This window comes from Leopardus geoffroyi, chromosome C3 (genome assembly GCF_018350155.1).
Source record: "Leopardus geoffroyi isolate Oge1 chromosome C3, O.geoffroyi_Oge1_pat1.0, whole genome shotgun sequence".
NCBI lineage: Eukaryota > Metazoa > Chordata > Mammalia > Carnivora > Felidae > Leopardus > Leopardus geoffroyi.
This window is the reverse complement of record NC_059338.1, coordinates 65870503-65893193: the sequence shown is the minus strand read 5'-3', so window position 1 is coordinate 65893193 and position 22691 is coordinate 65870503. Positions and strand designations below refer to the sequence as shown.

General features: G+C 39.7%; 1 protein-coding gene across 2 annotated transcripts in view; it reads right to left on the bottom strand.

Moving 5' to 3' along the window:
* The window catches only part of CNST (consortin, connexin sorting protein), a 115596-nt gene extending 93068 nt beyond the window's left edge, over nucleotides 1-22528 (bottom strand). For both annotated transcript variants that reach the window (XM_045453196.1, XM_045453198.1), the window contains exon 1: nucleotides 22419-22528. The gene's annotated coding sequence lies outside the window, so the exon portion shown is untranslated. The remainder of the gene's footprint in view (nucleotides 1-22418) is intronic.
* Nucleotides 22529-22691: the final 163 nt, after the last annotated feature.

Genomic DNA, 22691 nt, shown 5'->3' with positions numbered 1-22691 from the left:
TTTCCACTGTGCAGGGGTTGGCGCTGAGTTATTTCACATGAAGTACTAATTTGTACCACTTAGCTAAACACTAACAGCTAACACTTATTAAGCAATTAGTATGTGTCACACATTGCATTTTATTTTTTTTAATGTTTATTTATTTTTGAGAGAGAGAGAGAGAGAAAACGCATGCATAGGGCACAGGGAGGGCCAGAGAGGGAGACAGAGTCTTCAAAGTGGGCTCCACACTGACGGCAGTGAACTCAATGTGAGACTCAAACTCACGAACCGTGAGATCATCACCTGAGCCGAAGTCTGATATTTAACCACTGAGCCACCCAGGCACCCCAAGTGTTGCATTTTATAAGCTAAGCACTGTACCTTATATTATTAGCTCATTTAATCCTCCAAATTGCCCAGTGAAGAACAAAATTTTCCCATTTTTCAGATGCAGAAATGGGGACAGAGAAGCTTAAGTAGCCTGATCAAGGTCACAGAGCTACCAGAAGTGACCAAGTCAGGATTCAAATCCAGATTTCAGAGCTCATGTTTACATTTCCAAGCCACAGCCTTCATACAGGAAAGGTTGTGCATGGATTATATTGTAGAGCATTGCATATTCTAGTCAAATTAAAAAGTCATTAAGCAAAGTAGTAAAGAAATTCCTTAATTATTCCACTGGTAAGTGCTAAAATACCTTAACTTTTTTGGCTTTGATTTGTATTTAAGGATAGCCTGAATTGGCCTCTAAGGATAGAATGAAAAGTTAGAAATAATCTTCAACTGTGTCTCTAAATCTTCTGTGCACATTAAATAATCATTTGACAAACTCAACAGATAGCTTTTCCTTTATAAAGTTTCAATTTGCATCCAAAGATCACTTAACTATTAGATGTGGCATATGTATACAATAGAATATTACTCGGCCATAAAAAAGAATGAAATCTTGCCATTTGTAACAACACAGACAGAACTAGAGTATATTATGCTAAATGAAATCAGTCAGAGAAAGACAAATACCATATGATTTCAGTCATATGTGGAATTTAAGAAACAAAACAAACAAGCAAAGGGGGAAAAAAGAGAGCAGGGCAAACCAAGGAATCAACTCTTAGAGAACAAACTGCTGGTCCCCAGAGGAGAAGTGGGTGAGGGGATGGGTGAAACAGGTCATGGGAATTAAGGAGCACTCTTGAGATGAACACTGGGTGATGTATGGAATTGCTGAATCACCATATCATACACCTGAAACAAACACTGTGTTTACTAACTGGAATTTCAATAAAAACTTTAAAGAAATCACTCAACTATTAAGATTCTAGAAAATCAGGGGCACCTGGCTGGCTCAGTTGGTGGAGCATGCGACTCTTGATCTCAGAGTTGTAGGTTTGAGCCCCACATTTGGTGTAGAGATTACTTAATAAAATCTTTAAAAAAATTAATCTAAAAAATAAATTAATTAAAGAACTCATTAACAATAATTATTAAAGAGCTATCTTTGTATGTGACCTTCAATAATTTTAAATAAAGCCACACTTATAATTAACATAGAGCAAAAAAAAAAAACCCCTCCATAATAATGGAGACTAGAATAAATCCTGGGATCTTAAAGGGATCACTTGAACTCATGGTTTTCAAGATAGATACAGAAATAAATATATGCAGACACAAACATATATTTCCTAGCTTCGTGCACTGAAAAATTCTAGAAGTAATGACCCAGTACCAATGAACACACCTAGCACCCAGATCTTAATTTCTAAAGACTGTCCTTCACTAAAAGGAACCATTAATCTTTTGAAGAATGATTGGTCCCAAGACTGGGAGGAAAGGAAGGTACAAGATGAACTTGGAATGCTTTGTGGTGCCAGAAAGTGAAGAAATCCAGAAAGATGGGGAACTGTTAAAAGGATGATGGAAACAGCCTGAAGGGGCTCCCAAGGGCAAAATGTAATAGATTACAATCCACTGATAAGGTAGGAATCCATGGGCTTGTAGGTAATATAAACAGATAAATAGGTAAGAAGAGACAATCCTTTCTTCAACAGAATACCAACTAATACATGTTCAAAGGATGATGTTTACTAAAAAATAGCTTCTTTGCAACCATCATAGTAATAACTAATTCAGGCAAGAATTATTAATGGATGTCGAAACAACTGGGTACCAGATTCATCTGACAAACTCCACCTTGAACAAATGATTAGAGTTAAGATCATCAAAAATGGGACAAACTGATATGTGCCTCCTGATTGTGATTCATGAAAAAGGACATAATTCCACTTCTCTGTCATTCTTGAAAAGATACATAGCCTAAATCCAATCATTTGGGGACGTTCTTCAAAATAACTGCTGTCCTCAAAACTGTCAAGATCAACAAAGAAGAAAGACAGGGAAACATTCCAAATTAAAAGAGGCTAAGAACACAGTAACTAAATGCAGTGTGATGCGTTGGATCTTGGGCTGGGGAAAAAAACCACGAAGGGTATTATCAAGGCAACTGTCGGGTGCCTGGGGGGCTCAGTTGGTGAAGGTTAAGCGTCCGACTTCGGCTCAGGTCATGATCTCATGGTTCATGGGTTTGAGGCCCGTGTCAGGATCTGTGCTTAAGCTTGGAGCCCGGAGCCTGCTTTCTGATTCTGTGTCTCCCTCTCTCTCTGCTCTTCTGTCACTCAAAACTTTGCCCCTCTCTCTGTCACAAAAATAAACATTAAAAAATTGGGGGGGGGGGGCGCACCTGAGTGGCTCAGTCAGTTGAGTGTTCGACTTCAGCTCAGGTCACGATCTCACAGTCTGTGAGTTTGAGCGCCATGTCGGGCTCTGTGCTGACAGCTCAGAGCCTGGAACCTGCTTTGGATTCTGTGTCTCCCTTTCCCTCTGCCCCCTTCCCTGCTCACACTCTGTCTCTGTCTCTGTCTCTCAAAAAATAAACGTTTTAAAAAATATTTTTTTTATTAAGAAAAATTTTAAAAACTGTCAAAATTTACATATGGATTACAAAACAGGTAACAGTCTTACATCAACATTACATTTCCAGACTTTGATAACTGCACTGTCGTTATATAAGAGAATGTCCTGATTCTTAGAAAATTCACCTTCCGATATATTTAGAAGTAAAAGATATGCCTGCAATGTACTGTGAGATGGTTCAGAAAAAAGTCTGTGTGTATGTGTATAAATGTGTAACACAAACATATGTACATACATATACACGCGCACACAGAGAACAGAACACGATGATAAAGCAAAGGGGCAAGCTTGAAATCATCAGGGAATCTGTGTAAAGGAAAGGGGGATTCTTTACGCTATTTTTGCAACCTCTCTATAAGCCTGAAACCATCTTAAAAAGTTACCCTCCAGGGGTTCCTGGGTGGCTCGGTTGGTTGAATGTCTGACTCTTGATTTTCAACTTAGGTCATGATCTCATGGTTCGTGGGTTTGAGCCCCACTCTCAGCACGGAGCCTGCTTGGGTTCTCTCTGCCCCTCTCCCATGCACATTCTCTCTCTTTCTCTCTCCACACCCCCAAAATAAATAGTTTTAAAAAGAGTTACCCCTCAAACCTCTTTTTTTTTTCTGGCTACCTTTAAAAAAGGATTCTTCTTTTTTTCACGTATTTTATTTTACATCAATTAGGACAAAGTCTAATTCATCATCTTCAGTATTAAGAATCCATTTTGAAGTACATCCTATATCTTCTCCTAAAGTTTATAGGAATAAGCTATGTTTTCCAAGAATATTCAATTTGTTGTTAATTGGTAGCAGTATTTCAGAATAAATTATTTCTCAAGTACATACCCTGAACATAGCTATAGCTAAGTAACTCTATCTAATTTTAAGGAATTTTTATCTTCCCACACAACTCCTTTGTAAGTATATTCCACTCAGAAAGTTCTATTTCCAGTAAAAACTTCAGAAAAGTATTAACACAGTACAACCACTCTCATTATATAAAATCTTCCTTGAATTATTTCCATATAAAAAAAACCTTCACAGGGTCTGACAGAAATTTGGCAAAAGAAATTGAGTTTTAAAAAAGCGTGTGGGGATTTGGTTGGGGAGGTGTCATTAGAAAAAAAGGCACAGACATAGATGATGTACAAGGAAAACTGGGTGGTACGGGGGGAGCTTTCTACCCTGTGATTTACAGCTTGATGTCGCCTTCCTGTGAACGAGTTTACAGCTACAAGGGAGAACATTTAAACCACATACTTTACAAGGCCGCAGGATCCGTTCTCTGAGAAACCGTGATGGAGAATACAACGCGGAGTCCCTGATGAAGATCTAGCCAATGTGGTTGTTACCTTATCTGTGGACGGAACCGGTTGAGGAATGAAAGCATTGAATCACAGGGGCCAAACAGGACAGAAATAGCACCTGAAGGCAAATTACTCAGGGAAACATTGGGGTGTGAATGGGCGTTTTGAACTAAAAGTTTTTTCTAAATGTTTATTCATTTATCTATTTATTTATTTTGGGTGGGTGCAGAGAGAGAGAGAGAGAGAGAGAGAGAGAGAGAGAGAGAGAGAGAGAGGATCTGAAGCGGACCCCGTGCTGACAGCAGAGAGCCTGATGCAGGGCTCTAACTCATGAACTGAATTCATGAACAGTGAGATCATGACATGAGCCATAGTCGGATGCTCAACCGATTGAGCCACGCAGGTGCCCCAAACCAAAAATAGTTTCAATGCTATGAAGATATCTTCAGAAAGACACCAATTAAACCTATATATAATATACTCAATTTTTAGAAAATAACAATTCAATTAGGAACGGTAAAAGAGGGACTGAAAAAAAACCCAGCCCCTTTTGGTATGGAGTCAATCAAATATTGAAAGGTCTATTCTATGCAAAGTGTTGTAACAGTTAATAGAATCCATTTGGAAAGAGAAATATGTTTGAAAATCGGGCTTTGGGGCCTCTTGAATTAGTCTTTGCAAGTCAGAGAACAACTTGTTCTTAACTTTTTGTCCTTTAAACTAAGGTATGTAAAAAAAAAAAAAAAAAAAAAAAAGAAGGCATGCTGGTAAATGGCAAAATAATGTCCTGCTGATTGTGATAAAATGTTAAGGGATTAGTTTTAGTTTGCTCAGAAACAGATTTCAATATTTTTATGCATTCATTTATTTTCTGATGAACATACTTTAAATTCTGCAAAAGGCTTCATTTTTTACATGTCAAGAATGAAATCCACATTCAGGCCTCAAAAGGTAAGCAGCTTTTATTATTTTTTAATATTTATTTTTGAGAGAGAGAGAGAGAGAGAGTGCAAGCAGGGAAGGGGCAGAGAGAGAGAGGAAGACACAGAATCTGAAGCAGCCTCCAAGCTCTGAGTTGTCAGCACAGAGCTGGACATGGGGCTCGAACCCACAAACCGCAAGATCATGACCTGAGCTGAAGTTGGACGCTTAACCAACTGAGCCACCCAGGTACGCCCAAGTGGTTATTTTTTTTAATGTAAGGAAAGCATCAATAAAACAGGCAACTGGTGATATTACATCTTAATAGAGGCAGAATAGAACAAAATGAAGCGACCTTTTGATTTTGGAATCCTTCCCTCCTCCACTTGAAAAAGCTCCTATACATCTCAGCTGGGTAACTGTCCTCAAATTAGCTCTCCTTTAGGAGCCTGGATTTCTTCGCTGTAAGGATAAAATGAGGTGATGTATGGACGACTTCTAAGGCCATCTGTAAAGATAATTTTTTTTTTTTTTTTTTAATTTTAGAGAGAGCAGGGGAGGAGGGAAGAGGGAGAGGTAGGGGGGAAAGAGAGAGAGAGAGAGAGAGAGAGAGGGAGGGAGAGAATCCCAAGCAGACGCCACATTCAGCACAGAGCCCAATGGGAGGCTTGATCCCATGATCCTAGGATCATGACCTGAGCCCCAAATCAAGAGTCAGAGGCTCAACCAACCGAGGCACCCAGGTGCCCCGTCCATAAAGATAAATTAAGACTGCTCTGGTAAATAGTCCCTGTGTGCTGAGTCATAAAATTCTGTGCTCCAATTAAAAAGTCAACTGCCTGGTAAGAGACATTTCTCTCCATGTATTCCAAGTGGAAATTTACTTTTATTTACTCTGCTCAGGACTCTGCATGATTTCCGAATCCCAGTGTCTGTGTTTCATCAATGTTGGTATATCCTTAGGCTGTCTCTTCCTCACTGACGTTACTCTCTCCCTCTGTAACTCCTGCTAGATGTACATTAGATTTTCTTACTCTGTGATCCACATTACTTAGCCTGTCTTTTATAGTTTCTTTGTATTTTTGTACTGTAATTGGGGGCTTGAATTCATAATCAAAATGCACAGTATCCAGCTAAGTACTTCTGTCTTTAACTGTGCATAATTTGCTGCTTAATTTGTCCCATCAGCTTACTTCTGTGACTATCTTTTATTTCTAGAAGTCATATATATAGTACTATTTAAAATGTCTTTGGAGTGCCTGGGTGGCTCAGTCAGATAAGCATCTGACTCTTGATTTTGGCTCAGGTCATGATCTCATGGTTCCTGAGATCGAGCCCTGCATCAGGCTCTGTGCTGACAGAGTGGAGCCTGCTTGGGATTCTCTCTCTCTCTCCACCACTCATGCTCTCTTTCTCAAAAATAAACATTAAAAATAATGTCATTAACTTTTAATACAACCATTTTCCATATTTTTTATCCCCCATTCTTTTTTTTTTTTTTTTTTTCAACGTTTATTTATTTTTGGGACAGAGAGAGACAGAGCATGAACGGGGGAGGGGCAGAGAGAGAGGGAGACACAGAATCGGAAACAGGCTCCAGGCTCTGAGCCATCAGCCCAGAGCCCGACGCGGGGCTCGAACTCACGGACCGCGAGATCATGACCTGGCTGAAGTCGGACGCTTAACCGACTGCGCCACCCAGGCGCCCCACCCCCATTCTTATTTTAAAGTCAAAAAATGCTCATTCTTTTAGATTCTTAGGAGTCTGAATTGTTGTTTGTTGTTTCTGTCGACTCTTAATGCATGGTGATTTTGTAATTTTCCACAATGAGTTCCTCTGCAGTGAGGGGCTTCATTGGTGGGAGTTTTGTAAAGGCTGATTAAGGATCACTCTTTCCAGGTTGCTTTCTCCAGGTATCCCGGGTTGTGTTACCAGCCAGGGCCAGTTTTTATATTAATTCTCAGCTGAAGAAAACATTCATATGAACCCCAAACCTCAGGGTTAATAGACCTATGGTTACAATGTCTCAGGGAAGCCACTCTCTTCCACATAATGTCAAAGCAGAAACAGAAAAGCATATCTCTTTGCTACTAGGCAGATTACTACCCCCACCCTCCAATCCATCACTTTTTCATTTTTTTTTTTAATGGTTATTTATTCTTGAGAGAGACAGAGAGGGAGAGAGCTTGCACACCCAAGCAGGGGAGGGGCAGACAGAGGAGACACAGAATCTGAAGCAGACTCCAGGCTCTGAGCCATCAGCACAGAGCCTGACTCAGGGCTCAAACTCAAGGACTGCAAGATCATAACCTGAGCCGAAGTTGGATGCTTAACCTGCTGAGCCACCCAGGCGCCCCACCATCTCTTTTGAGAACAGAGATCTTCAAGGGTCCTGGCTGTATATGAAGCTCTCAGCTCCAATGCTCTATTTGGGTTCCTTGGCTCAGTCTTAACGGCCTCCTTTTCCATCCCCATGTGGCAGTTAAAATTCAAGCCCACTGGGTAACTGCCCCCACCCTGTTCTCCTGAAAGTGCTTTTGATCATACACAATATTAATGGAACATTTAATGAATGCCAGGTACTGTGCTAACACTTCACATCTTATTTCATTCCATTCTCACAGAAACTATTTTCTCACCTTACAGATGAGGAAACAGAGACATAATTTGCTCAAGCTTATGTAGCAAGTAAGTAGCTGAGATATGAACCCAGATCTCTGCGAATTTGGAGTGTGCACTGTTAATTACCATACACTGCCACTTCCTGGAACTTCTTCCTAGTGCCTAGGCTAGTGCTAAATACAGAACAGTCACTCAAGGACTGTCTGTTGAATGAATATTCTCCTCCAGTGTGGACATCTGTTATGGGAAATCCTGAGAATAATCAAGTATTTGGCAGATTACTAAGAGTAGAGATAATGTTGAGTGGTACTTATAGTCGTGCGTTATATTTAAATTATTACATTAAAATGCCAGTCTTGTTGGCTGTGAAAATGAATTTTTTAGTGATACCAAGACTGAACACACTGTGTTCAATAATTGTTGTATTTGTCAACACCACCAACAGGATGGAATCCCTCCTTGAGAAGAACTTGTAAGCTGGTGGAGAGCACAGGTACAGAACATGGTAGGCAGCAAGGCATGATTAATGAATATTTAGTAGAAAAAGTAAAGAGGAAAGGGGCACCCGGGTGGCTCAGTTGGTTAAGCATCTGACTTCAGCTCAGGTCATGATCTCAAGGTTCGTGAGTTTGAGCCCTGTGTTGAGTGAGCACAAGACCTGCTTCGGGTGAGCCCTGCTTCTCTCTCTCTCTCTCTCTCTCTCTCTCAAAAAAAAAAAAAAAAAAAAAGGAAGAAGAAGAAAAATTAAAGAGGAAAGAGTAAAAGCTGATCAAGGATCTGCAAAGGTGGGGCGCCTGGGTGGTTCAGTCGGTTGAGCATCGGACTCTTGATTTCAGCTCAGGTCATGACCACATGGTTTGCAAGACTGAGCCCTATTGTCTGGGCTCTGCCCTGAAAGCCCGGAGCCTGCTTGAGACTCTCACCCTCTCTCTCTCTCTCCCCCTCCCCTGCTTGCACTCTCTCTCTCAAAATAAATAAATAAACAAAAAGGATCTGCAAAGTCAAAGGATGATTATTGTGCCTTTTCTGGTAACACCAATTCACTCCAAAAATTGAGGGTGGGAAGGCAGACACTATTTTTATGTTACAAGAGATGTTACAGAGCAGAATAAAAACAATACAAAATTCCAAAAAATCTTTAGGTTCAAACACATGACGTCATAGGATGTTTGTCCGTTGTTGGGAATAACCATCATGATGGAATCTGAGAATAAAAGCAAATGCTTATACAGTGTTCACTCTGGGCCATGCATATACTTCCTCGTATTCTACAACAATTCTATTGGGCGGTTATTATCAGCACCTCCAACTTATGGGAAGCAAACCCAGGCACTGACAGGTTAAGCAACTCATCCCAGGCCAAACAGCTATCGGAATTGGGGCTCGAACCTGGGCTGAGGGGCTCTGTGTTGTCTCTGATGGCCACAGAGAAGGTACAATCGGAGGAAGGCCCTGAGGAGGAAGCAGCTGGACAAGTCAGGAGGAGGGGGAGGAAACTGTGAGAGTCTTTATTTTATTACCTGGCCTTAGAAAAGCCCAGTTGTGGTTTGAGATGATAGGTAATACAGATTCTATGTTATGGCATTTTCAAAAACTTACTTTTTAAAATGCAATAAATACCATAGTTTTTAAAGTATCCGGTGGATACTGTCCTGTGTTTGCGTATTTGTTGCTTCAGGATTTTTCACGAGTTATTTCATGCATGCAGATTATTCCAAGTGGAATTCAAGTGTCTGAAGCAAGAGAAAGTGCCACTTTTTGTGTGACCCTTACCACTGCACTCCTGAGGCATGCGGCAGGTGTGGACAAATGCTGGCTTAACTGAACTAAAACCCTGAACGAGTCTCTCTTTCACCACCTCTTACCGAAGGAAATCAGTTTAGAAAAAGTGGTTACATCATATAAGACGATATTTAAAATTTACTGCACAATAAAAACCCACAAATATTATCTGGTAGGAAATAGAAATAGAGGAGAAACTCCAAGAGTATTTTTGTCTCTGAAAGACTAAATATGATAAGAACAAGTCAGCAAATTCCAAAAAGAGAAGCATGAATTGGTAAAAAAAAATAATAATAAAATAAAAATTAAAAAAATTAAAAAAAGGCAAAAAAATTAAATGGGACTACTCTATTTTCTGACCTGGAAAGTTCTGACTTTGTAATTATAAATCCTTGCTGCTCATGTTACACAAATGAAAGAATAAAGGTTAAATATTCAAAGAAAATACAGAAGAACTGTTTTAAAGATAGAAATGAGACAGATGGAATGAGACCAACATCAAATTTATTTTAAACTGGCTTTCTAGGGGCGCCTGGGTGGCACAGTCGGTTAAGCGTCCGACTTCAGCCAGGTCACGATCTCACGGTCCGGGAGTTCGAGCCCCACGTCAGGCTCTGGGCTGATGGCTCAGAGCCTGGAGCCTGTTTCCGATTCTGTGTCTCCCTCTCTCTCTGCCCCTCCCCCGTTCATGCTCTGTCTCTCTCTGTCCCAAAAATAAATAAACGTTGAAAAAAATAATAATAAAATAAACTGGCTTTCTGTTCTTTCTCTTCAACTACAATTTTACTAGAAAGGTTCACCTTCTCACATTCTTGACTGGATTTCTCCACTAGAGAAAACCATAAAAGGTCATTCCATGCCCATTTAAAAGGCAAAATGAAAATAAAGAATTATGGTCGCCCATAATGAAATTAAGACATGATTTTATCAACAGGACTGTCCTTAAAGTTTTTATTTATTTGATGGAGCACAGGGTATCACCCAGACTACTGAATTTCAGAATCACCTGAGCCCAGAGAATTGTTAGAGGGTCTACAAAGAGAATTAGCATGAGGAGATAAAAGTAGAAGGGAGGGAATAACATGGTGGGGGGAAAAACAATTCTTTGAAAAGAAAACCACAGGCCCGAAATGGTGTCACTTAGGCCAAGTCCCCACACTGGGGCTTAATAACCTAACCTGACTGCCATTCCAACCTTCCCCAGAAATGCAGTCTTAAGTGGGCAATCTGTCCCATGGACCCTCTCCATCCCCCAGAGAAGATGAGGTAATCCATTAACAAGACCCTTCTGTCCCAGAAAAAAGGTGACCTCATCTGAAATAATCCTTTTTTTCTGTTCATGACTTCCTTCTCCTGCCTTTTAAAGCCTTTCCCCTTTGTTGCCCTTTGGAGCTCCCCCTATTTGCTAGGTGGGATGCTGCCAAATTCATGAATTGGTTTTTTTTTTTGGTTTTCTTTAAAATTGTATTAAGTCATCTCTACATCCAACGTGGGGCTCGAACTCACCATCCTGAGATCAGGAATCGCATGTTCCACTGAATGAGCCAGCCATTCATGTCCCGTGAATCATTTCATAAAACTCATTAGTTAGATCTTCATATTTACTAACCTGAGCTGTCTTTAATCAAAGAATTAAGAGGTATAACCTGTGTCCGAGACTACTCTATTTGAGGAGAGAAAGCACATGCACAAGAAACAGTAAGGGACAAGCCAGTAGAAACTACTGAGTCAGTGAGAAGAAAGTGATAAAGCAGAAAAAACGCTGGGCTGCTAATAGTGAAATCTACATTCTAATGTGAGCCCTGTTAACAACTTGTGTGAAAAGATTTGCAAGACACCTCTCTGAGCTTTAATTTCCTCAGCAATAAAACCATCATGGGCTCTTTAAATTCTAACTATTCATGCCACTGGTTTTCTTGAATGGCTTTAAAAAAAAATTATGATAGTCCTTAAGCACTGACATATGGTTTTTACTTAGAATCCCACGTAAAGATGTAAAAACAGAATTTTTATGTGCTTTTAACTCCAGTACAACTATTAAACCAAAACAAATCTAAAAATAAAAGTGCTTAAAACACCAATAAAACTAAAATAGCATTAATTTTCTATCATGCTGCTCTGTAAAAATTAGATTTCTGATCATCATTTGATATACTATCAATTGTGATGACAGTGAATTACTTTGTACTATTTTCTTACAGCTTATCAAAATGAATATTCTAATATATTACTTTTTTCCTTTTTGCACTTCTCTGCATTTTATACATCTTCTGTGATAAATATGCATTTTTTTCCAATTGAGTTTTTAAAAATCATAGCTTTATTGGGAAATAATTCACAGACCATGCATTTTACACATTTAGAATGCACAACTCAACAGTTTTCAATGTATTCACAAAGTTGTGCAACTATGTCACATTTTGGAGTACTGCATCAGCTCAGAACCTCTCCACTCTCATACCCATGTATCTATTAGAAGTCACTTTCCAGTCTCTCAAGTCCCTCTGCCCCAACTCCAGGCAACCTTCCATCTACTTTGTGTCTCTATGGATTTGCCTATTCTAAATATTTCACATAAATGTTATCGTACAGTATAGGGTCTTTTATGACTGGCTTCTTCTGTTTAGTGTGATGTTTTCAAGGTATATCCACATGGTAACATACTACCAATACTTCACTTCTTTTATGGCCAAAAAAAATTCCATTGTTTCAACATTCTACATTTCATCCATTCATCAGCTGATGGACATTGGAGCTGTTTCTACTTTTTGGCTATTATAAGTAATGCTGCTATAATCATTCATATACAAGTTTGGTTGGGTTTTTGTTGTTGTTGTTGTTTTCTTTTTTGAACACCTGCTTTCAGTTCTTCTCAGTATACACTGAGAAGTGGAATTGCTGGGTCATATGCTAATTTGATGTTTACGTTTTTGAGAAACCACATTTTCCGCACTTGTCATACCATTTTACATTCCCACCAGCAATGTATAAGGGTTCCGATCTCTTTATTTCGAGGTACAAAATGACATCTCATTGTGGTTTTGATTTGCATTTCCCTGATAGCTAATGATGTTAAGCATCTTTTCATGTGTTTTTTGGCTACCTGTGTATCTTTTTTGGAGAGATGTCTGTTGAGGTATTTTGCCCACCTTTAAATTGATTATTTGTCTTTTCATGGATTTATAAGTTGCATTACTTTTTTTTATGTTTATTTATTTTGAGAGAGGGTGAGTGAGAGAGTGAACAAGGGAAGGGGCAGAGAGAGAGGGAGAGACAGAGAATCCCAAGCAGGCTCTGTGCTGTCAGTGCAGAGCCCGACAGGTGGCTCGATCTCATGATCTATGAGCCATGGATGAACCATGATCCACGAACCATGAGATCGTGACCTGAGCCGAAATCAAGAGTCGGATGTTCAACTGACAGGGCCACCCAGGCGAGCCATTGTTGCGTTACTTTTATACTCAGAAAAAACTTTAAAAAGTCTTCAACATACGCTAGTTTAATTACTAAGAATGTGACAGGGTTGATACAAAAACTGAGAGTGGTGTTAGTAAAGAAACTGTCCCCATTCCTGGTGTACTCCTTTATCCACCCGTGGGTAGGCAGACTGATTTATCTGGTAAATTTGGTAATAACTAAGCTTGCCACCTTCTTCCTCAAGTGAGCCCATCTGCAGAGAACACAGTCTGCTCTGCTGTTGTAGCTGGACAGGCAGCTGGGTAGGAAAAGACACGGAGAAGACGAAGGGTGAGCCAAAATATTAGACAGACGGACAAGAAAGACGGGTGGGATGGGACAGGCACTTCGATGCAGACACAGAGACCAGGAGTTTGTAGAGGAAACGACAAAAGCTTGGCTGGATGGGAAAGGCGTGAGAAGCGGCTGCAGGCTGACTCCAGGTGTCTTGTCTGCTCACACAGCCCTGTTCCAGCTCAAATCCCAACTCCAAAGCCTTTCTCCCAGTCTCTCGGCAACCCTCCTAACTTTATTTCCCGCTAGCCTTTTATAAAACCTTTCCCTGGCTACAATGGACAACTTATTTACCTCTAAAATTAACAAGGATTTTTAAAAACAAGGTATGTAATACTGGTAAGGGTTCAATGAAATACACATTGGCACATGTTCAAATTGAATGTAAATTGGCACAACTTACAGAAAATAATTTTACAACATGTAGCAAGAATAGTTTAATAATTTTTTTAATGTTTACTTATTTTTAGAGAGAGACAGAGTGCAAGTGGGGGGTGGGGCAGAGAGAGGGGGAAGACACAGACTCTGAAGCAGGCTCCAGGCTGTGAGCTGTCAGCACAGAGCCTGACGTGGGGCTCGAACCCACGAACTGTGAGATCATGACCTGAGCCGAAGTCGGACACTCCACCGACTGGGCCACCCAGGTGTCCCAACACTTCATTTCCTTGGTCAATGACAGTACGAGTGATTTTTTTTTCTCTTTGGCACTCTTCTGTATTTTGCATATTTAAAGATATATTTTTATACTAAATAAAAATTTTTTAAAGTTGAATAAAGAACACACATTTAAAAAAAAATCACCAGGAATGCTAGTAGTAATCTAAATATTAATATTGTTCATTTCTTTCAAAAGAAAATAATATAAGTAAATACAAGAGTATCACACAAGTTTAGCAGATTTAAAACACACCATTTACTAAGTGCTTTCTGTAGGTTAAACACTGTGGAGGTTAAACACTTTGACATGTACTATCTCGTGTAAATTTTGGAACGTGTGTTTATCCATCGTCTCAGAAGTAAGTCATTGCTTCATTTGCTCTATTTGAGAACCATCAAAGAGTTGCCTTATATATTTGCCAGTAACCTTGAGAAACAGGAGTTTCTACAAAAAGCCAGTTTTCAAGGGCACAAAGTATAGATCTCTATGGAGGAATATTACAGATCTTAGAAATAAACTCATCTGAATGGTTACAGAATTTGTCCCTATATGTTTACCAAATCCTAAGTCAAAAAGGTGGCATCTGAAATGCTAGTAAAATGAAAAAATAAAAATCTACACAATATTTACTGAATTAATTATAAATTATACTAACCAGAAAAGCTTTTCATGCAGTTTTCCTTTACTTTCTAAAAAAGTTAAAATGAATCTACATACATAAAGCTGTATACATTCTTGGGACTTGCATTTTTCATCAAATGTTTTAAACGCTGACTTCCACAGCATTTCTCACAGTACTTACTATTAATACTGATCACCTATGGGTTCAAACATTAACCATTAAACTGATAGGAACCAATGCTAGGTTTGGATTCATTCACAAGCCACCATATTTCAAAATTATTCACCAAAATGGGTATGGATGTTGTAATGTGTACACACACGTATACTGTAATGTGCAGGTTCATATGGATATTAGTAAAATTAAGGAATGAACCCAACTAAGATAAAGAACATAATCCATACAGAATCAAACACAATTTTAACACTATTTTTAAATTACAAAACCTAAGCCAGGAGTTCTCTAGCTCAGTTTCTATTGTTCTTTTGAACAAGAAGTAAAAACTCATTAATTCTATCATTTCCAAAGTTATTAGGAAATTTCAGTATGAGTTGAGGCTGCTATATTTACTTTTAATGAAGGCTCTCATTGTTTCACATGGCCCTTTCAATGCATCCTGCATACCTAAGGGGCAGATCATTCATTTGAAAACAATTACTTTGTGTTTTACGATAAAAGCAGTGGCTTGATACACTTGTGGAATGACTATCTCACCAAGTCTCAAAGTTCCACAGCGACATCTCACCATCCGGTCAGAGTAGCTAGTATCATCCCAATTGTATGTTGTTACTGGCACCCAAACAATCTCTTCACTTCAGATGGGTCCCAGCATCTCCAACATGCCGCTACCAACGTCCCATTATGTGGCCCTAACTTCCGGTCCTTTTTACTGTCAATCACTCCCACCTCCATTTCCCAGTCCGAGCACATCAAGGACTGCAGACTCCTGCAATTCCGTCTGACCTAACAGTGACATATTGATTTATATCTAGAGCATACTGAAAGTTAACTGAAAGGCAGGAAGAGAGACGGGTGTAAAAGTGACTATGATTTAAGTTATTCAAGAGAATGTATTTTGATGGGGTTTTGGGAAAAGAAAAAATGCCAGAGCAAGGCAGTTTACTCTAGGTAACAAAGTCTAATAAAAGGATAAACCAATAGAGAAAAAAATTTGTCCCAGAGAAGGATCCCTTATGTTGCGTTAGAAGATTGTTGGCAGAGGGGTGCCTGAGTGGCTCAGTCAGTTAAGCATCTGACTCTTGATGGCTCTGATCTCATGGTTTGTGAGTTCAAGCCCCACATCGGGCTCTGCACTGATAGCATGGAGCTTGCTCGGGATTCTCTCTCTCTCTCTCTCTCTCTCTCTCTCTGCCCCTCCCCTGTTCGCTTTCACTCTCTCAAAATAAATAAATAAACATAAAAAAAAAGATTGTTGGCAGCATACGATTTTCCCCAGAGATGTTTTATGTCAGTGGCAGGTATTCCCTAATGAAAACATACATGATAAAAAGAAACAGTACTATTAAATATACTCTAGTATAGCCTAGGTCTGTGCACTCAAAGTATACTTGTACTCAGAATTTCTTCCTGACAAATCCATCAGACATCTTCAGCAGGATGAGAGATATCAATGGATTTTGACTCTGAAGTAAAGCTTCTGTTCAACTTTAATTATAGAAAAAATATGAATCTTTGAATAACGCCATTTTCCTCAACTTAAAATTTATCTACCTTTTCTTCTCTTTGGAGCATTACTACTTTTGTAATAGGGAAGGAAGGAGAGGCAAGAGGGAAGGAGTAACATTTGTATTCCTCCCCCACTTCAAGTTTATAACAGACTATGACCTGCTCCGACTTTTGAACTTTCCATAGAAGATAGAAGAATAGAAAGAAACCAAAAGGTGAGTGAGGTAAGGCAGAATATGCTGTGGTGGCATTCTGGATACCATCTCACATACTCTGAAGAGCTAGAACAGAGTGGAAACTCTCCAGCAAAGGCTGCACAAAGTACATGGTTTGATACAAAGTACTGGACAAGTACACGGAGGCTTTAGTCGTAAGACAGGCATTCTTAGAATATTTGTTTCCTCAATATTGATAAGAGTTTCCTCAGTCTTGATAAGTGCTTCTGGAGCAGAATTTTTGCTTATAAGCTTTTTGCACATGTAGGTATGTATACTCTTTGAACTTGTCAGCGAAGGCAAGCCATTTTGACAAAGGTCAAAGTCTGTTGGAGTTCACTAGGGAATCCCCAGGTATACAGCTAAAAAAGGACAAAAAGCCTGTAGGCATCAAAATCTACAAAATTATAATTAAATAAGAGGCCACTTGATATAAGTAAAAACTACCTCCTGATTACATGCTCTTTTATTTCGGGTGAATAAGAAATAGATCGTCCTTTGGCTAGTGAAAATATGAGCTTTGCTTGATAAAGACATAGGCGATCAATTTTTAAGCTTGAGCTCAGATGTGAGACAAAGAAGACAAACCATTTTTTTCTCTTCTCAGTCACAAAACATATATGATTAAAATAAGCAAGTCACAGAAACTTTTTTCTAATTCTGGCTCTTTACATTGCTTCCACGATGCTTTACGTATGATTCTGTCAGCATGGCAAAGAACTCCACAACAATTTTTTAACTACTGGAGCAAAAGGAACAAAGTGATTATAAGCTGTTGAAGAAAATAAAGCCTGCCGACTGAATCTGGATGAAGAAGTCACAAATGGGCAGACAGCCTTTTCCTTTCTGATCAGAATAGTTTCTACAAACTTCCATTTCCCTTTTCATCTGAGCTGAGTTTGAGGGAGAAAATCACAGATTAGTGGGTAAGAGTCCTTTGAAGACCTAAGTAAACTGTTTTCATGCTCCACCAGCAGGGGAAAAACAAACTGAAGTAAACTTTGGTGTTTCATGAGGTACAGAAGATATAACTCCACTAGGGGGCTTCAGGAAATAAAATACATATTCACAAAAATAAGTTCTCATTAAAAAAACCATAAGCAATGTTTTTCAGTTCATCTGTAAACTCTTAAGATTTAGCTGCACAGTGGTAATATGTGCAGAAGGGAAAAACAGTGGAAAAAGCAATGCATGCACAAAATAAAGTCAGTGGTATGCTCTCAAATACCCAGGAACAACATCATTCTTTTTTCTTTTTTTTTTAATGCTATTTTTTTGAGAGACAGAGAGAGACAGATCGTGAGAAGGGGAGGGGCAGAGAGAGAGGGAGACAGAATCTGAAGCAGGCTCCAGGCTCTGAGCTGGCAGCACAGAGCCCGACGTGGGGCTCGAACCCATGGACTGTGAGATCATGACCTGAGCCGAAGTCAGACGCTTAACCGACTGAGCCAGAACAACATCCCAGTGACCCAGGAACAACATCATTCTTAACTTTATCATAAAGTTTACATATTTTAAGGAAATTATTTATTTCAAAATCTGTAATATAAAAGATCTTTAAAATGTTAGTGTGCCTTCATTCAAATTAGAAACCCACAGCCACTTAATTCACTGAGTTTTCTAGATGCAGCAAACACAGAAAAAAACAGCAATTACTTAGGTAGTGGTCTTACAGGAAAAACAGGCTAAGTAATTAGGAGCATTAACAGGACAGTTACAAAATATTGCTAATTCCTGAAATCTCTTAGGTACCGTCATTTCAAATGTCAAAAGGCCAATGTCAATAAAGGTGACAATATTTGTCACATACTGCTCCAGCAATTCCTCCTACGGTCAAAAGGAAAACTAAACTTAATGTGTCAGTATTTTGACAGACACGTACTATCTTTCCTTTCCACATGGCTAATGATGGAAAACAGGAAGTAGTAAGAGATGGCAGGGAGGAGTGATGTGATGGCAAAAAGTTTCCACCTCCAAACATGTTGGCACAATCTCCCAACTGTGACTAAAACAATGTAGGAAATCTCAAGCTATCATAAGATTCAGAAGTTTTACATTTTTTTGTTTTTTAGATTGCTCGGACAGGGCTTTTATTTTTATTTTATTGAGATGCAGTTGACTATTGGTGCATTTCTTCAAAGAATACTATAAATAAATCATTTGAAATGCATGAAAAACAAATGTATTCCCTCGGTAAAAGGGAATATAATTTCCCCCAACGGAATGATTCCTAGATAAAGAAAAGCCTGTATTTGTGTGAATCTTCAGGGCCCTAAACTGGAGAGAATGCTCACAACAGTATCAAGACACAGATACACTGAGTGTAGAATTTCTCAATAAAAATATAATCCTTGGAGAGGCCACTTAAATCATTTAAGAGCTTTTTTAAAAAATGAAAATTGCCAAACTCTCAATTATTCTTCCACAAATTAAAAAAACCTGCTAAGACTAATTTGTAGGAACTATATTCTTTCTTATCCAAAGAAAATGGTGCCAATAGACAGTCATCTAGATTTAGATACAAATGAAAACACTGTATTTTCCTGCTATAATGTGCATCTATGTATGTCTCAGGAAACAAGCAACATCCCATCATTACGTATTCCCCAGGTCTGTCTCTGATCTTTTAATACTCCACACAATGCCAACACTGTGACAGCTCTACAATGACTAGATTTTAGAGGGATTTTGCTTACTGAACGGGTAAGATTTCTTTAAGATTTCTTTATACCATAAGGGTTGGGGAGGAGGCATATTTCTTATATTAGATTACACCAAATATTAATTAGGGCTTCAGATGAATTTTGACAATGAATTTTAATATTAAATGTAGATGTAAACAGTGCAAAGTAGTATTAGGGGAAGTTTAATAGAATATATAAGAGAAGAACAATGATAGGTCCTATTGATCCCACTGAGGTCAGTTAGCCATAAGGTTAGTTTTCCAACAGGGTTATCCTTCAGTTTTAATAGCTCTGAACAAGAGATCGTTCCATGCAAATCACCATCCCTGTTGCAAAAACAACTTAAAGCTCGTACATAGTCAGCATGTCCGTAGTTTTGTATCGAAAGTGCCGTATTTCCTTCTAACTTTATCTAAACCACCATACATGAGTTACTTGTTTGCTCGTAACCAGGCTCCTAGCATTTTTGAACCAAAAATATACCCTTTCTTTCTGAATTTTGCTGAAAAGATTTTCTCTTTCCTTTGACAAGAAATGCCATCATACGGAGAAGCACATTTATACCCATTCAAGCTCTCCCTACTTAGTAACACAGGTAAAGGAAACAGAGAGTCACAAAGCATCTTGACACATTGTTGACATGCAGATGTAAATAACTGTAACAATGACACCCCAGGAAATGACTGAGCACCCTAGTCATCTTACAACCTCCACCAAACATGCACTTGTCCACCTGTTTATCCTACTCAGGGTTAAGACAGTCATCTCCAAGAGGAAGAGACTTCTTGGAACTTTCTTCCTGCACAGAAACTTCTCAGTTTGGGGAAGAAAAGAAAAGAAAAGAAAAGAGAAGAAAAGCAAAGAAAAGAAAGAAAGAAAGAAAGAAAAAAAGAAAAGAAGGAAGAAACTTCTCAGTTTGACTATCACAGCACTTTAAGAAAAGGATTTTTAAACTTACCCTATTGGATTTACCCCAGACTCTCAGGATAGGAAGACATCCTAAAAATCATGTAGCAATACTGTCGCTACGAGCTGCCCAATAAGATCCTAGCCATTTGCCAGGTACATGTGGCTACTGAGTGCTTGAAATGTGGGTAGTCTGACCTCACATGTACTCTAAGTATCAACACCAGCTTTTGTAGATTTACTACGGAAGGATGTAAAATATCTCATTCTCAATTTTCCAAACATTCCATTTGAAACTGTATGGTTTAAGTAAAATATATTAAAGTTAATTTCACTTGTTTCTTTACCTTGTGAATGAGACTAGAAAACTTTACATTGCTTATGTGGCTTGCATTACAGCTGGATTGTCACAGACCTGCCGTTCCTTCCAGCACTGTTCACAGACCTACAGACTTTGTGCTGATAGCAAACAGGAGTATCCATCACTGGACATTTCCCAATTACAACTGCCAGTTAAAAGCCAAAAGAAAAAGCAGTTATTTTCTCGATCAGTTGATATTATCAAAAATAACTTAAGAAGAGTATAAAAATAGAATCATTTTGCCCTGACACCATTTTAAGGAAAGATTACTTCAAAGGGGAAAAAATAGCACAGGACGCAAAAACCACACCTCTGAAGAAACTATGATGGGAAATAAGCAAATCATGTTTTTCTAATAAAGTAGATCTGAATGCTGATTGTAAGGCACACCTTTAAAGGGAAATTAACATTTATTTCCTTTCCAGTACCTAGGGCCTCAGAAAAATAAAATGTGTAAGATTGTGTCTTTATTATTGAAGCACCTTCAACCACACACAACCATTAGCATTATAAAAAGGGAAATAATTATCATAACCTCATGCTCCTGTCCAAAACAAACAAACAAACAAACAAACAAAAAAATCCCCAAAACCCAAAACGACTCAAAAGCAAAATAAGAAACATCAGCTTCTCTAGGGCTGAGCAGGCTACCTTTGTTCCACAAATCTTATGAAATAAGAAAACCTATTTTAAATATTTTGTACCACAATTTTTTAAGTGTATTTTAAACACGAAAAATTCAAAATCAATTTCTAGAAGTGAACCATTTCTTCCTCTATCATGACATCTTTCTTCTTTATTTGATTTAAAAATATTCAGGCCTCCGGGACTTTTAAGGAAAAAAATCCAGTGTATTTCGGAATCTATGAAAATATCTTTAAAAGGATAGAGGAGGTGACAGCTCATTAAAGAATCGTGGGGAAAGCTTCCTTCGGTGTTCAGAGCATGCAAGAATCACTTCTAGAAAACTGTCCATACAAAAAATGAATTTGAGGAAATTTAGATCAACGAGTCCCCACGGCTTCCACAACAGCTGATCAGATATTTTCTATAGTGTCTTAGCAAATTTATCATCCAAAAAAAGGAGGGGGGGGCATATTTGCTTGTCAATTTCTTTATCCATTTTGAGATTCATCAGCTGGGTATAATCCTCAGACTTCAATTCGCCAGGTGACAGATTCCTCAGAAACCTTTTTCTTGTGCATTTAAATACCAAGCTCAATTACGCCGCGAGCACAGTAAGCAGAAAGGATTGAACATATTTTCACAGGGTGTTGATTGGATGCGGTTTCCTGTCCTGGTGTAAAGAGTGACGGGCCAATCTCTTTCTGAGCATAATCCTTAAACACTGAAATCACTCTCAAAGAATCGAGTCTTCTAACACTGCCCAAGAGGTAAAAAGACTGCCAAAATTTCCATTAGAGCATCCTATTTTTAGAGTCCTTGGAATTGGTCTTCAAAATTGCATTCCGCGGCACGTATCTGAATAAGTTTACGGAGGGATCAAAATAAGCATCCTAAGGTCGCAACCTTTCTAAGCCTAGAAGGGGATTTAAAGCTTTCAAACTGTAATTTTTTTATAACCTTAACTTTAAATCTTATCAACACGCGAGTTACAAACGAACATTAAGGTCAATACCGGCCCAGAACGAGGTACGGCAGGGAGACACTCGGCGGCGCTCGGTGGAGGCGGGGGCGCAGGTACGAAGGCAAAGCGGGGCCACCCCCGAGGGCGCAGAGCCAGAGCCGGGGCCGTGGGCTGCTGCCGCGGGGAGGAGGCGCGGACACCCGGGCCGGGGGGACGGGAGGCGCGCCGGCGGGCGCAGGGGGCGCGGGGCTACACCTCCCCGGGAGCGCAGAGGCGGCGCGCGGCGCACAGCGCGGGGGAGGCGCGCGGGGTCCCGGGGGCTTTCCACCCCGGCCGCGAGCCGGCCGCTGCCCCGCACCGCTCTCCCTCTCCCTCTCCTCACCTGGGAGTCGGAGGCGACCGGAGGGCTACGGCTGCGCGCCGGGTCTGTCTCCAGCCCCGCTCGCTGACATGGCGGCCGAAGCGCTGTCACAGAGCCTGCTCGGGTCTCCCGCCGCTCCGGTGGAGACACCTTCTGCCTTCCCGCCCCGCCTCTCTCTGCGCACCCTTCCCGGCGGGCCGGCGGGCGGCGGGCAGCCCGCGACCGCGGAGCATAGAGCGCGAGCGGCTAGAGAGGAAGCGCAGGGACAACCATAGAGTAACAGGTCCAGACACA